Genomic DNA, 17,259 nt, shown 5'->3' with positions numbered 1-17,259 from the left:
TCATCCATTAATGACTTTCAGATGTCGATGTAAAACTAGGGGAACATTTCATGAAAAGTTTTGTCAGTGATACCATACGGCTGCCGTAGGGGAAATGTGACAAGAGGCACGATTTCACTGGCAGATGTTATAAGCTTTTGTAAATCCTTGCATCTGATTGGCTGAGAGCAAATTTGCCCCCCCCCCACGGTAGAAAAAAAGAAAAGAGAGATAAAATAGGAAATAAAAAAGCAAATGAAATGGGGGTTGCACATGCATTGCTTGTACAAAGAGATACACATCCAGTTCAAGAGGAATAAATGGCACTGGAATACCCAGATATTTCACTTTTATGCTCCAGATTGAAGAAAAGAAAAAAAAAGAAAAGAAGGGGTCTCCTAGCATCCGAATGGGTGGATATACAAAGAATAAAGAACGAGGTCGAAAATTTTTTCGGGTCTCTCGCCCCACCCGCAAACTGGCGAAATTATGGAAAATTGAGCAAAATAAGTATTTTCCAAAAAAGTCCCCAAAACCCCCCCAAACAAGCCGTCTTTGCTCCGAGGGGTCTTCTAGCATCCGAATGGGTGGATATACAAAGAATAAAGAAGAACGATGTCGAAAATTTTTTCGGGTCTCTCGCCCCACTTGCAACCTGGTCGAAATTATGGAAAATTGAGCAAAATAAGTATTTAAAAAAAAAAAACCCAAAACAAGCCCTCTTCGCTCCGAGGGGTCTCCTAGCATCCGAATGGGTGGATATACAAAGAATAAAGAAGAACGAGGTCGAAAAATTTTTCGGGTCTCTCGCCCCACCCGCGACCTGGCGAAATTATGGAAAATTGAGCAAAATAAGTATTTTCCAAAAAAGCCCCCAAAACCCCCCCAAACAAGCCGTCTTTGCTCCGAGGGGTCTTCTAGCATCCGAATGGGTGGATATACAAAGAATAAAGAAGAACGATGTCGAAAATTTTTTCGGGTCTCTCGCCCCACCCGCGACCTGGTCGAAATTATGGAAAATTGAGCAAAATAAGTATTTTCCAAAAAAGCCCCCAAAACCCCCCCAAACAAGCCGTCTTTGCTCCAAGGGGTCTTCTAGCATCCTAATGGGTGGATATACAAAGAATAAAGACGAACGATGTCGAAAATTTTTTCGGGTCTCTCGCCCCACCCGCGACCTGGTCGAAATTATGGAAAATTGAGCAAAATAAGTATTTTTAAAAAAAGCCCCCAAAACCCCCCCAAACAAGCCGTCTTCGCTCCGAGGGGTCTCCTAGCATCCAAATGGGTGGATATACAAAGAATAAAGAAGAACGAGGTAGAAAATTTTTTCGGGTCTCTCGCCCCACCCGCGACCTGGCGAAATTATGGAAAATTGAGCAAAATAAGTATTTTCCAAAAAAGCCCCCAAAACCCCCCCAAACAAGCCGTCTTTGCTTCGAGGGGTCTTCTAGCATCCGAATGGGTGGATATACAAAGAATAAAGAAGAACGATGTCGAAAAAATTTTCGGGTCTCTCGCCCCACCCGTGACCTGGTCGAAATTATGGAAAATTGAGCAAAATAAGTATTTAAAAAAAAAAGCCCCCAAAACCCCCCCAAACAAGCCGTCTTTGCTCCGAGGGGTCTCCTAGCATCCGATTGGGTGGATATACAAAGAATAAAGAAGAACGATGTCGAAAAATTTTTCTGGTCTCTCGCCCCACCCGCGACCTGATCGAAAGTATGGAAAATTGAGCAAAATAAGTATTAAAAAAAAAAAACCCTAAACCCCCCCAAACAAGCCGTCTTCGCTCCGAGGGGTCTCCTAGCATCCGAATGGGTGGATATACAAAGAATAAAGAAGAACGATGTCGAAAAAATTTTCGGGTCTCTCGCCCCACCCGCGACCTGATCGAAAGTATGGAAAATTGAGCAAAATAAGTATTTAAAAAAAAAGCCCCCAAAACCCCCCCAAACAAGCCGTCTTTGCTCCGAGGGGTCTTCTAGCATCCGAATGGGTGGATATACAAAGAATAAAGAAGAACGATGTCGAAAAAATTTTCGGGTCTCTCGCCCCACCCGTGACCTGGTCGAAATTATGGAAAATTGAGCAAAATAAGTATTAAAAAAAAAAAGCCCCCAAAACCCCCCCAAACAAGCCGTCTTTGCTCCGAGGGGTCTCCTAGCATCCGAATGGGTGGATATACAAAGAATAAAGAAGAACGATGTCGAAAATTTTTTCTGGTCTCTCGCCCCACCCGCGACCTGATCGAAAGTATGGAAAATTGAGCAAAATAAGTATTAAAAAAAAAAAACCCTAAACCCCCCCAAACAAGCCGTCTTCGCTCCGAGGGGTCTCCTAGCATCCGAATGGGTGGATATACAAAGAATAAAGAAGAACGATGTCGAAAAAATTTTCGGGTCTCTCGCCCCACCCGCGACCTGATCGAAAGTATGGAAAATTGAGCAAAATAAGTATTTAAAAAAAAAGCCCCCAAAACCCCCCCAAACAAGCCGTCTTTGCTCCGAGGGGTCTCCTAGCATCCGAATGGGTGGATATACAAAGAATAAAGAAGAACGATGTCGAAAATTTTTTCGGGTCTCTCGCCCCACCCGCGACCTGATCGAAAGTATGGAAAATTGAGCAAAATAAGTATTTTTAAAAAAAGCCCCCAAAACCCCCCCAAACAAGCCGTCTTCGCTCCGAGGGGTCTCCTAGCATCCGACTGGGTGAATATACAAAGAATAACGATGTCGAAAAAATTTTCGGGTCTCTCGCCCCACCCGCGACCTGATCGAAAGTATGGAAAATTGAGCAAAATAAGTATTTAAAAAAAAAGCCCCCAAAACCCCCCCAAACAAGCCGTCTTTGCTCCGAGGGGTCTTCTAGCATCCGAATGGGTGGATATACAAAGAATAAAGAAGAACGATGTCGAAAATTTTTTCTGGTCTCTCGCCCCACCCGCGACCTGATCGAAAGTATGGAAAATTGAGCAAAATAAGTATTAAAAAAAAAAAACCCTAAACCCCCCCAAACAAGCCGTCTTCGCTCCGAGGGGTCTCCTAGCATCCGAATGGGTGGATATACAAAGAATAAAGAAGAACGATGTCGAAAAAATTTTCGGGTCTCTCGCCCCACCCGCGACCTGATCGAAAGTATGGAAAATTGAGCAAAATAAGTATTTAAAAAAAAAGCCCCCAAAACCCCCCCAAACAAGCCGTCTTTGCTCCGAGGGGTCTCCTAGCATCCGAATGGGTGGATATACAAAGAATAAAGAAGAACGATGTCGAAAAATTTTTCGGGTCTCTCGCCCCACCCGCGACCTGATCGAAAGTATGGAAAATTGAGCAAAATAAGTATTTTAAAAAAAAGCCCCCAAAACCCCCCCAAACAAGCCGTCTTCGCTCCGAGGGGTCTCCTAGCATCCGAATGGGTGGATATACAAAGAATAAAGAAGAACGATGTCGAAAATGTTTTCGGGTCTCTCGCCCCACCCGCAACCTGATCGAAAGTATGGAAAATTGAGCAAAATAAGTATTTAAAAAAAAAGCCCCAAAACCCCCCCCCCAAACAAGCCGTCTTCGCTCCGAGGGGTCTCCTAGCATCCGAATGGGTGGATATACAAAGAATAAAGAAGAACGATGTCGAAAAATTTTTCGGGTCTCTCGCCCCACCCGCGACCTGATCGAAAGTATGGAAAATTGAGCAAAATAAGTATTTAAAAAAAAAGCCCCCAAAACCCCCCAAACAAGCCGTCTTCGCTCCGAGGGGTCTCCTAGCATCCGAATGGGTGGATATACAAAGAATAAAGAAGAACGATGTCGAAAATTTTTTCGGGTCTCTCGCCCCACCCGCGACCTGATCGAAAGTATGGAAAATTCAGCAAAATAAGTATTTAAAAAAAAAGCCCCCAAAACCCCCCCAAACAAGCCGTCTTCGCTCCGAGGGGTCTCCTATCATCCGAATGAGTGGATATACAAAGAATTAAGAAGAACGATGTCGAAAAAATTTCCGGGTCTCTCGCCCCACCCGCGACCTGATCGAAAGTATGGAAAATTGAGCAAAATAAGTATTAAAAAAAAAAGCCCCCAAAACCCCCCCAAACAAGCCGTCTTCGCTCCACCCGCGACCTGATCGAAAGTATGGAAAATTGAGCAAAATAAGTATTTAAAAAAAAAAACCCAAACAAGCCGTCTTCGCTCCGAGGGGTCTCCTAGCATCCGAATGGGTGGATATACAAAGAATAAAGAAGAACGATGTCGAAAAAATTTCCGGGTCTCTCGCCCCAAACGCGACCTGATCGAAAGTATGGAAAATTGAGCAAAAGAAGTATTTTAAAAAAAAGCCCCCAAAACCCCCCCAAACAAGCCGTCTTCGCTCCGAGGGGTCTCCTAGCATCCGGATGGGTGGATATACAAAGAATAAAGAAGAACGATGTCGAAAATTTTTTCGGGTCTCTCGCCCCACCTGCGACCTGATCGAAAGTATGGAAAATTGAGCAAAATAAGTATTAAAAAAAAAAGCCCCCAAAACCACCCCAAACAAGCCGTCTTCACTCCGAGGGGTCTCCTAGCATCCGAATGGGTGGATATACAAAGAATAAAGAAGAACGATGTCGAAAAATTTTTCGGGTCTCTCGCCCCACCCGCGACCTGATCGAAAGTATGGAAAATTGAGCAAAATAAGTATTTAAAAAAAAAGCCCCCAAAACCCCCTAAACAAGCCGTCTTCGCTCCGAGGGGTCTCCTAGCATCCGAATGGGTGGATATACAAAGAATAAAGAAGAACGATGTCGAAAATTTTTTCGGGTCTCTCGCCCCACCCGCGACCTGATCGAAAGTATGGAAAATTGAGCAAAATAAGTATTTTAAAAAAAAGCCCCCAAAACCCCCCCAAACAAGCCGTCTTCGCTCCGAGGGGTCTCCTAGCATCCGACTGGGTGAATATACAAAGAATAACGATGTCGAAAAAATTTTCGGGTCTCTCGCCCCACCCGCGACCTGATCGAAAGTATGGAAAATTGAGCAAAATAAGTATTAAAAAAAAAAAACCCTAAACCCCCCCAAACAAGCCGTCTTCGCTCCGAGGGGTCTCCTAGCATCCGAATGGGTGGATATACAAAGAATAAAGAAGAACGATGTCGAAAAAATTTTCGGGTCTCTCGCCCCACCCGCGACCTGATCGAAAGTATGGAAAATTGAGCAAAATAAGTATTTAAAAAAAAAGCCCCCAAAACCCCCCCAAACAAGCCGTCTTTGCTCCGAGGGGTCTCCTAGCATCCGAATGGGTGGATATACAAAGAATAAAGAAGAACGATGTCGAAAATTTTTTCGGGTCTCTCGCCCCACCCGCGACCTGATCGAAAGTATGGAAAATTGAGCAAAATAAGTATTTTAAAAAAAAGCCCCCAAAACCCCCCCAAACAAGCCGTCTTCGCTCCGAGGGGTCTCCTAGCATCCGAATGGGTGGATATACAAAGAATAAAGAAGAACGATGTCGAAAATGTTTTCGGGTCTCTCGCCCCACCCGCAACCTGATCGAAAGTATGGAAAATTGAGCAAAATAAGTATTTAAAAAAAAAGCCCCAAAACCCCCCCCAAACAAGCCGTCTTCGCTCCGAGGGGTCTCCTAGCATCCGAATGGGTGGATATACAAAGAATAAAGAAGAACGATGTCGAAAATTATTTCGGGTCTCTCGCCCCACCCGCGACCTGATCGAAAGTATGGAAAATTGAGCAAAATAAGTATTTAAAAAAAAAGCCCCCAAAACCCCCCAAACAAGCCGTCTTCGCTCCGAGGGGTCTCCTAGCATCCGAATGGGTGGATATACAAAGAATAAAGAAGAACGATGTCGAAAATTTTTTCGGGTCTCTCGCCCCACCCGCGACCTGATCGAAAGTATGGAAAATTCAGCAAAATAAGTATTTAAAAAAAAAGCCCCCAAAACCCCCCCAAACAAGCCGTCTTCGCTCCGAGGGGTCTCCTATCATCCGAATGAGTGGATATACAAAGAATTAAGAAGAACGATGTCGAAAAAATTTCCGGGTCTCTCGCCCCACCCGCGACCTGATCGAAAGTATGGAAAATTGAGCAAAATAAGTATTAAAAAAAAAAGCCCCCAAAACCCCCCCAAACAAGCCGTCTTCGCTCCACCCGCGACCTGATCGAAAGTATGGAAAATTGAGCAAAATAAGTATTTAAAAAAAAAAACCCAAACAAGCCGTCTTCGCTCCGAGGGGTCTCCTAGCATCCGAATGGGTGGATATACAAAGAATAAAGAAGAACGATGTCGAAAAAATTTCCGGGTCTCTCGCCCCAAACGCGACCTGATCGAAAGTATGGAAAATTGAGCAAAAGAAGTATTTTAAAAAAAAAACCCAAAACCCCCCCAAACAAGCCGTCTTCGCTCCGAGGGGTCTCCTAGCATCCGGATGGGTGGATATACAAAGAATAAAGAAGAACGATGTCGAAAATTTTTTCGGGTCTCTCGCCCCACCTGCGACCTGATCGAAAGTATGGAAAATTGAGCAAAATAAGTATTTAAAAAAAAAGCCCCCAAAACCACCCCAAACAAGCCGTCTTCGCTCCGAGGGGTCTCCTAGCATCCGAATGGGTGGATATACAAAGAATAAAGAAGAACGATGTCGAAAAATTTTTCGGGTCTCTCGCCCCACCCGCGACCTGATCGAAAGTATGGAAAATTGAGCAAAATAAGTATTTAAAAAAAAAGCCCCCAAAACCCCCCAAACAAGCCGTCTTCGCTCCGAGGGGTCTCCTAGCATCCGAATGGGTGGATATACAAAGAATAAAGAAGAACGATGTCGAAAATTTTTTCGGGTCTCTCGCCCCACCCGCGACCTGATCGAAAGTATGGAAAATTGAGCAAAATAAGTATTTTAAAAAAAAGCCCCCAAAACCCCCCCAAACAAGCCGTCTTTGCTCCGAGGGGTCTCCTAGCATCCGAATGGGTGGATATACAAAGAATAAAGAAGAACGATGTCGAAAATTTTTTCGGGTCTCTCGCCCCACCCGCGACCTGATCGAAAGTATGGAAAATTGAGCAAAATAAGTATTTAAAAAAAAAAACCCAAAACCCCCCCAAACAAGCCGTCTTCGCTCCGACGGGTCTCCTAGCATCCGAATGGGTGGATATACAAAGAATAAAGAAGAACGATGTCGAAAAAATTTCCGGGTCTCTCGCCCCAAACGCGACCTGATCGAAAGTATGGAAAATTGAGCAAAATAAGTATTTTTAAAAAAAGCCCCCAAAACCCCCCCAAACAAGCCGTCTTCGCTCCGAGGGGTCTCCTAGCATCCGGATGGGTGGATATACAAAGAATAAAGAAGAACGATGTCGAAAATTATTTCGGGTCTCTCGCCCCACCCGCGACCTGATCGAAAGTATGGAAAATTGAGCAAAATAAGTATTTAAAAAAAAAGCCCCCAAAACCCCCCCAAACAAGCCGTCTTCGCTCCGAGGGGTCTCCTAGCATCCGAATGGGTGGATATACAAAGAATAAAGAAGAACGATGTCGAAAATTTTTTCGGGTCTCTCGCCCCACCCGCGACCTGATCGAAAGTATGGAAAATTGAGCAAAATAAGTATTTAAAAAAAAAGCCCCCAAAACCCCCCAAACAAGCCGTCTTCGCTCCGAGGGGTCTCCTAGCATCCGAATGGGTGGATATACAAAGAATAAAGAAGAACGATGTCGAAAATTTTTTCGGGTCTCTCGCCCCACCCGCGACCTGATCGAAAGTATGGAAAATTGAGCAAAATAAGTATTTAAAAAAAAAGCCCCCAAAACCCCCCCAAACAAGCCGTCTTCGCTCCGAGGGGTCTCCTAGCATCCGAATGGGTGGATATACAAAGAATAAAGAAGAACGATGTCGAAAAATTTTTCGGGTCTCTCGCCCCACCCGCGACCTGATCGAAAGTATGGAAAATTGAGCAAAATAAGTATTTAAAAAAAAAGCCCCCAAAACCCCCCAAACAAGCCGTCTTCGCTCCGAGGGGTCTCCTAGCATCCGAATGGGTGGATATACAAAGAATAAAGAAGAACGATGTCGAAAAATTTTTCGGGTCTCTCGCCCCACCCGCGACCTGATCGAAAGTATGGAAAATTGAGCAAAATAAGTATTTAAAAAAAAAGCCCCCAAAACCCCCCAAACAAGCCGTCTTCGCTCAGAGGGGTCTCCTAGCATCCGAATGGGTGGATATACAAAGAATAAAGAAGAACGATGTCGAAAATTTTTTCGGGTCTCTCGCCCCACCCGCGACCTGATCGAAAGTATGGAAAATTGAGCAAAATAAGTATTTAAAAAAAAAGCCCCCAAAACCCCCCAAACAAGCCGTCTTCGCTCCGAGGGGTCTCCTAGCATCCGAATGGGTGGATATACAAAGAATAAAGAAGAACGATGTCGAAAATTTTTTCGGGTCTCTCGCCCCACCCGCGACCTGATCGAAAGTATGGAAAATTGAGCAAAATAAGTATTAAAAAAAAAAGCCCCCCAAACAAGCCGTCTTCGCTCCGAGGGGTCTCCTAGCATCCGAATGGGTGGATATACAAAGAATAAAGAAGAACGATGTCAAAAATTTTTTTGGGTCTCTTGCCCCACCCGCGACCTGATCGAAAGTATGGAAAATTGAGCAAAATAAGTATTTAAAAAAAAAGCCCCCAAAACCCCCCCAAACAAGCCGTCTTCGCTCCGAGGGGTCTCCTAGCATCCGAATGGGTGGATATACAAAGAATAAAGAAGAACGATGTCGAAAATGTTTTCGGGTCTCTCGCCCAACCCGCGACCTGATCGAAAGTATGGAAAATTGAGCAAAATAAGTATTTAAAAAAAAAGCCCCAAAACCCCCCCCCAAACAAGCCGTCTTCGCTCCGAGGGGTCTCCTAGCATCCGAATGGGTGGATATACAAAGAATAAAGAAGAACGATGTCGAAAATTTTTTCGGGTCTCTCGCCCCACCCGCGACCTGATCGAAAGTATGGAAAATTGAGCAAAATAAGTATTTAAAAAAAAAGCCCCCAAAACCCCCCAAACAAGCCGTCTTCGCTCCGAGGGGTCTCCTATCATCCGAATGAGTGGATATACAAAGAATTAAGAAGAACGATGTCGAAAAAATTTCCGGGTCTCTCGCCCCACCCGCGACCTGATCGAAAGTATGGAAAATTGAGCAAAATAAGTATTAAAAAAAAAAGCCCCCAAAACCCCCCCAAACAAGCCGTCTTCGCTCCACCCGCGACCTGATCGAAAGTATGGAAAATTGAGCAAAATAAGTATTTAAAAAAAAAAACCCAAACAAGCCGTCTTCGCTCCGAGGGGTCTCCTAGCATCCGAATGGGTGGATATACAAAGAATAAAGAAGAACGATGTCGAAAAAATTTCCGGGTCTCTCGCCCCAAACGCGACCTGATCGAAAGTATGGAAAATTGAGCAAAAGAAGTATTTTAAAAAAAAGCCCCCAAAACCCCCCCAAACAAGCCGTCTTCGCTCCGAGGGGTCTCCTAGCATCCGGATGGGTGGATATACAAAGAATAAAGAAGAACGATGTCGAAAATTTTTTCGGGTCTCTCGCCCCACCTGCGACCTGATCGAAAGTATGGAAAATTGAGCAAAATAAGTATTAAAAAAAAAAGCCCCCAAAACCACCCCAAACAAGCCGTCTTCACTCCGAGGGGTCTCCTAGCATCCGAATGGGTGGATATACAAAGAATAAAGAAGAACGATGTCGAAAAATTTTTCGGGTCTCTCGCCCCACCCGCGACCTGATCGAAAGTATGGAAAATTGAGCAAAATAAGTATTTAAAAAAAAAGCCCCCAAAACCCCCCAAACAAGCCGTCTTCGCTCCGAGGGGTCTCCTAGCATCCGAATGGGTGGATATACAAAGAATAAAGAAGAACGATGTCGAAAATTTTTTCGGGTCTCTCGCCCCACCCGCGACCTGATCGAAAGTATGGAAAATTGAGCAAAATAAGTATTTTAAAAAAAAGCCCCCAAAACCCCCCCAAACAAGCCGTCTTCGCTCCGAGGGGTCTCCTAGCATCCGACTGGGTGAATATACAAAGAATAACGATGTCGAAAAAATTTTCGGGTCTCTCGCCCCACCCGCGACCTGATCGAAAGTATGGAAAATTGAGCAAAATAAGTATTAAAAAAAAAAAACCCTAAACCCCCCCAAACAAGCCGTCTTCGCTCCGAGGGGTCTCCTAGCATCCGAATGGGTGGATATACAAAGAATAAAGAAGAACGATGTCGAAAAAATTTTCGGGTCTCTCGCCCCACCCGCGACCTGATCGAAAGTATGGAAAATTGAGCAAAATAAGTATTTTAAAAAAAAGCCCCCAAAACCCCCCCAAACAAGCCGTCTTCGCTCCGAGGGGTCTCCTAGCATCCGAATGGGTGGATATACAAAGAATAAAGAAGAACGATGTCGAAAATGTTTTCGGGTCTCTCGCCCCACCCGCAACCTGATCGAAAGTATGGAAAATTGAGCAAAATAAGTATTTAAAAAAAAAGCCCCAAAACCCCCCCCAAACAAGCCGTCTTCGCTCCGAGGGGTCTCCTAGCATCCGAATGGGTGGATATACAAAGAATAAAGAAGAACGATGTCGAAAATTATTTCGGGTCTCTCGCCCCACCCGCGACCTGATCGAAAGTATGGAAAATTGAGCAAAATAAGTATTTAAAAAAAAAGCCCCCAAAACCCCCCAAACAAGCCGTCTTCGCTCCGAGGGGTCTCCTAGCATCCGAATGGGTGGATATACAAAGAATAAAGAAGAACGATGTCGAAAATTTTTTCGGGTCTCTCGCCCCACCCGCGACCTGATCGAAAGTATGGAAAATTCAGCAAAATAAGTATTTAAAAAAAAAGCCCCCAAAACCCCCCCAAACAAGCCGTCTTCGCTCCGAGGGGTCTCCTATCATCCGAATGAGTGGATATACAAAGAATTAAGAAGAACGATGTCGAAAAAATTTCCGGGTCTCTCGCCCCACCCGCGACCTGATCGAAAGTATGGAAAATTGAGCAAAATAAGTATTAAAAAAAAAAGCCCCCAAAACCCCCCCAAACAAGCCGTCTTCGCTCCACCCGTGACCTGATCGAAAGTATGGAAAATTGAGCAAAATAAGTATTTAAAAAAAAAACCCCAAACAAGCCGTCTTCGCTCCGAGGGGTCTCCTAGCATCCGAATGGGTGGATATACAAAGAATAAAGAAGAACGATGTCGAAAAAATTTCCGGGTCTCTCGCCCCAAACGCGACCTGATCGAAAGTATGGAAAATTGAGCAAAAGAAGTATTTTTAAAAAAAAACCCAAAACCCCCCCAAACAAGCCGTCTTCGCTCCGAGGGGTCTCCTAGCATCCGGATGGGTGGATATACAAAGAATAAAGAAGAACGATGTCGAAAATTTTTTCGGGTCTCTCGCCCCACCTGCGACCTGATCGAAAGTATGGAAAATTGAGCAAAATAAGTATTTAAAAAAAAAGCCCCCAAAACCACCCCAAACAAGCCGTCTTCGCTCCGAGGGGTCTCCTAGCATCCGAATGGGTGGATATACAAAGAATAAAGAAGAACGATGTCGAAAAATTTTTCGGGTCTCTCGCCCCACCCGCGACCTGATCGAAAGTATGGAAAATTGAGCAAAATAAGTATTTAAAAAAAAAGCCCCCAAAACCCCCCAAACAAGCCGTCTTCGCTCCGAGGGGTCTCCTAGCATCCGAATGGGTGGATATACAAAGAATAAAGAAGAACGATGTCGAAAATTTTTTCGGGTCTCTCGCCCCACCCGCGACCTGATCGAAAGTATGGAAAATTGAGCAAAATAAGTATTTTAAAAAAAAGCCCCCAAAACCCCCCCAAACAAGCCGTCTTTGCTCCGAGGGGTCTCCTAGCATCCGAATGGGTGGATATACAAAGAATAAAGAAGAACGATGTCGAAAATTTTTTCGGGTCTCTCGCCCCACCCGCGACCTGATCGAAAGTATGGAAAATTGAGCAAAATAAGTATTTAAAAAAAAAAACCCAAAACCCCCCCAAACAAGCCGTCTTCGCTCCGACGGGTCTCCTAGCATCCGAATGGGTGGATATACAAAGAATAAAGAAGAACGATGTCGAAAAAATTTCCGGGTCTCTCGCCCCAAACGCGACCTGATCGAAAGTATGGAAAATTGAGCAAAATAAGTATTTTTAAAAAAAGCCCCCAAAACCCCCCCAAACAAGCCGTCTTCGCTCCGAGGGGTCTCCTAGCATCCGGATGGGTGGATATACAAAGAATAAAGAAGAACGATGTCGAAAATTATTTCGGGTCTCTCGCCCCACCCGCGACCTGATCGAAAGTATGGAAAATTGAGCAAAATAAGTATTTAAAAAAAAAGCCCCCAAAACCCCCCCAAACAAGCCGTTTTCGCTCCGAGGGGTCACCTAGCATCCGAATGGGTGGATATACAAAGAATAAAGAAGAACGATGTCGAAAATTTTTTCGGGTCTCTCGCCCCACCCACGACCTGATCGAAAGTATGGAAAATTGAGCAAAATAAGTATTTAAAAAAAAAGCCCCCAAACCCCCCCAAACAAGCCGTCTTCGCTCCGAGGGGTCTCCTATCATCCAAATGAGTGGATATACAAAGAATTAAGAAGAACGATGTCGAAAAAATTTCCGGGTCTCTCGCCCCACCCGCGACCTGATCGAAAGTATGGAAAATTGAGCAAAATAAGTATTTTAAAAAAAAGCCCCCAAAACCCCCCCAAACAAGCCGTCTTCGCTCCGAGGGGTCTCCTAGCATCCGAATGGGTGGATATACAAAGAATAAAGAAGAACGATGTCGAAAATTTTTTCGGGTCTCTCGCCCCACCCGCGACCTGATCGAAAGTATGGAAAATTGAGCAAAATAAGTATTTAAAAAAAAAAAACCAAAACCCCCCCAAACAAGCCGTCTTCGCTCCGAGGGGTCTCCTAGCATCCGAATGGGTGGATATACAAAGAATAAAGAAGAACGATGTCGAAAAAATTTCCGGGTCTCTCGCCCCAAACGCGACCTGATCGAAAGTATGGAAAATTGAGAAAAAGAAGTATTTTAAAAAAAAGCCCCCAAAACCCCCCCAAACAAGCCGTCTTTGCTCCGAGGGGTCTCCTAGCATCCGGATGGGTGGATATACAAAGAATAAAGAAGAACGATGTCGAAAATTTTTTCGGGTCTCTCGCCCCACCTGCGACCTGATCGAAAGTATGGAAAATTGAGCAAAATAAGTATTTAAAAAAAAAGCCCCCAAAACCCCCCCAAACAAGCCGTCTTCGCTCCGAGGGGTCTCCTAGCATCCGAATGGGTGGATATACAAAGAATAAAGAAGAACGATGTCGAAAATTTTTTCGGGTCTCTCGCCCCACCCGCGACCTGATCGAAAGTATGGAAAATTGAGCAAAATAAGTATTTAAAAAAAAAGCCCCCAAAACCCCCCAAACAAGCCGTCTTCGCTCCGAGGGGTCTCCTAGCATCCGAATGGGTGGATATACAAAGAATAAAGAAGAACGATGTCGAAAATTTTTTCGGGACTCTCGCCCCACCCGCGACCTGATCGAAAGTATGGAAAATTGAGCAAAATAAGTATTTAAAAAAAAAGCCCCCAAAACCCCCCCAAACAAGCCGTCTTTGCTCCGAGGGGTCTCCTAGCATCCGAATGGGTGGATATACAAAGAATAAAGAAGAACGATGTCGAAAAATTTTTCGGGTCTCTCGCCCCACCCGCGACCTGATCGAAAGTATGGAAAATTGAGCAAAATAAGTATTTAAAAAAAAAAACCCAAAACCCCCCCAAACAAGCCGTCTTCGCTCCGAGGGGTCTCCTAGCATCCGAATGGGTGGATATACAAAGAATAAAGAAGAACGATGTCGAAAAAATTTCCGGGTCTCTCGCCCCAAACGCGACCTGATCGAAAGTATGGAAAATTGAGCAAAATAAGTATTTTAAAAAAAAGCCCCCAAAACCCCCCCAAACAAGCCGTCTTCGCTCCGAGGGGTCTCCTAGCATCCGGATGGGTGGATATACAAAGAATAAAGAAGAACGATGTCGAAAATTATTTCGGGTCTCTCGCCCCACCCGCGACCTGATCGAAAGTATGGAAAATTGAGCAAAATAAGTATTTAAAAAAAAAAACCCAAAACCCCCCCAAACAAGCCGTCTTCGCTCCGAGGGGTCTCCTAGCATCCGAATGGGTGGATATACAAAGAATAAAGAAGAACGATGTCGAAAATTTTTTCGGGTCTCTCGCCCCACCCGCGACCTGATCGAAAGTATGGAAAATTGAGCAAAATAAGTATTTAAAAAAAAAGCCCCCAAAACCCCCCCAAACAAGCCGTCTTCGCTCCGAGGGGTCTCCTAGCATCCGAATGGGTGGATATACAAAGAATAAAGAAGAACGATGTCGAAAAATTTTTCGGGTCTCTCGCCCCACCCGCGACCTGATCGAAAGTATGGAAAATTGAGCAAAATAAGTATTTAAAAAAAAAGCCCCCAAAACCCCCCAAACAAGCCGTCTTCGCTCCGAGGGGTCTCCTAGCATCCGAATGGGTGGATATACAAAGAATAAAGAAGAACGATGTCGAAAAATTTTTCGGGTCTCTCGCCCCACCCGCGACCTGATCGAAAGTATGGAAAATTGAGCAAAATAAGTATTTTAAAAAAAAGCCCCCAAAACCCCCCAAACAAGCCGTCTTCGCTCAGAGGGGTCTCCTAGCATCCGAATGGGTGGATATACAAAGAATAAAGAAGAACGATGTCGAAAATTTTTTCGGGTCTCTCGCCCCACCCGCGACCTGATCGAAAGTATGGAAAATTGAGCAAAATAAGTATTTAAAAAAAAAGCCCCCAAAACCCCCCAAACAAGCCGTCTTCGCTCCGAGGGGTCTCCTAGCATCCGAATGGGTGGATATACAAAGAATAAAGAAGAACGATGTCGAAAATTTTTTCGGGTCTCTCGCCCCACCCGCGACCTGATCGAAAGTATGGAAAATTGAGCAAAATAAGTATTTAAAAAAAAAGCCCCCCAAACAAGCCGTCTTCGCTCCGAGGGGTCTCCTAGCATCCGAATGGGTGGATATACAAAGAATAAAGAAGAACGATGTCAAAAATTTTTTTGGGTCTCTTGCCCCACCCGCGACCTGATCGAAAGTATGGAAAATTGAGCAAAATAAGTATTTAAAAAAAAAGCCCCCAAAACCCCCCCAAACAAGCCGTCTTCGCTCCGAGGGGTCTCCTAGCATCCGAATGGGTGGATATACAAAGAATAAAGAAGAACGATGTCGAAAATGTTTTCGGGTCTCTCGCCCCACCCGCGACCTGATCGAAAGTATGGAAAATTGAGCAAAATAAGTATTTAAAAAAAAAGCCCCAAAACCCCCCCCCCAAACAAGCCGTCTTCGCTCCGAGGGGTCTCCTAGCATCCGAATGGGTGGATATACAAAGAATAAAGAAGAACGATGTCGAAAATTTTTTCGGGTCTCTCGCCCCACCCGCGACCTGATCGAAAGTATGGAAAATTGAGCAAAATAAGTATTTAAAAAAAAAGCCCCCAAAACCCCCCAAACAAGCCGTCTTCGCTCCGAGGGGTCTCCTAGCATCCGAATGGGTGGATATACAAAGAATAAAGAAGAACGATGTCGAAAATTTTTTCGGGTCTCTCGCCCCACCCGCGACCTGATCGAAAGTATGGAAAATTGAGCAAAATAAGTATTTAAAAAAAAAGCCCCCAAACCCCCCCAAACAAGCCGTCTTTGCTCCGAGGGGTCTCCTAGCATCCGAATGGGTGGATATACAAAGAATAAAGAAGAACGATGTCGAAAAATTTTTCGGGTCTCTCGCCCCACCCGCGACCTGATCGAAAGTATGGAAAATTGAGCAAAATAAGTATTTAAAAAAAAAGCCCCCAAAACCCCCCCCAAACAAGCCGTCTTCGCTCCGAGGGGTCTCCTAGCATCCGAATGGGTGGATATACAAAGAATAAAGAAGAACGATGTCGAAAATTTTTTCGGGTCTCTCGCCCCACCCGCGACCTGATCGAAAGTATGGAAAATTGAGCAAAATAAGTATTTAAAAAAAAAGCCCCCAAAACCCCCCAAACAAGCCGTCTTCGCTCCGAGGGGTCTCCTAGCATCCGAATGGGTGGATATACAAAGAATAAAAAAAGAACGATGTCGAAAATTTTTTCGGGTCTCTCGCCCCACCCGCGACCTGATCGAAAGTATGGAAAATTGAGCAAAATAAGTATTTTAAAAAAAAGCCCCCAAAACCCCCCAAACAAGCCGTCTTCGCTCCGAGGGGTCTCCTAGCATCCGAATGGGAGGATATACAAAGAATAAAGAAGAACGATGTCGAAAAATTTTTCGGGTCTCTCGCCCCACCCGCGACCTGATCGAAAGTATGGAAAATTGAGCAAAATAAGTATTTAAAAAAAAAGCCCCCAAAACCCCCCAAACAAGCCGTCTTCGCTCAGAGGGGTCTCCTAGCATCCGAATGGGTGGATATACAAAGAATAAAGAAGAACGATGTCGAAAATTTTTTCGGGTCTCTCGCCCCACCCGCGACCTGATCGAAAGTATGGAAAATTGAGCAAAATAAGTATTTTTAAAAAAAGCCCCCAAAACCCCCCAAACAAGCCGTCTTCGCTCCGAGGGGTCTCCTAGCATCCGAATGGGTGGATATACAAAGAATAAAGAAGAACGATGTCGAAAATTTTTTCGGGTCTCTCGCCCCACCCGCGACCTGATCGAAAGTATGGAAAATTGAGCAAAATAAGTATTTAAAAAAAAAGCCCCCCAAACCCCCCCAAACAAGCCGTCTTCGCTCCGAGGGGTCTCCTAGCATCCGAATGGGTGGATATACAAAGAATAAAGAAGAACGATGTCAAAAATTTTTTTGGGTCTCTTGCCCCACCCGCGACCTGATCGAAAGTATGGAAAATTGAGCAAAATAAGTATTTAAAAAAAAAGCCCCCAAAACCCCCCCAAACAAGCCGTCTTCGCTCCGAGGGGTCTCCTAGCATCCGAATGGGTGGATATACAAAGAATAAATTAGAACGATGTCGAAAATGTTTTCGGGTCTCTCGCCCCACCCGCGACCTGATCGAAAGTATGGAAAATTGAGCAAAATAAGTATTTTAAAAAAAAGCCCCAAAACCCCCCCCCAAACAAGCCGTCTTCGCTCCGAGGGGTCTCCTAGCATCCGAATGGGTGGATATACAAAGAATAAAGAAGAACGATGTCGAAAAATTTTTCGGGTCTCTCGCCCCACCCGCGA

Source organism: Lytechinus pictus, chromosome 3 (assembly GCF_037042905.1).
Source record: "Lytechinus pictus isolate F3 Inbred chromosome 3, Lp3.0, whole genome shotgun sequence".
Classification (NCBI taxonomy): Eukaryota; Metazoa; Echinodermata; class Echinoidea; order Temnopleuroida; family Toxopneustidae; genus Lytechinus; species Lytechinus pictus.
The sequence above is the reverse complement of the archived record's forward strand: the minus strand, read 5'-3'. Positions refer to the sequence as shown.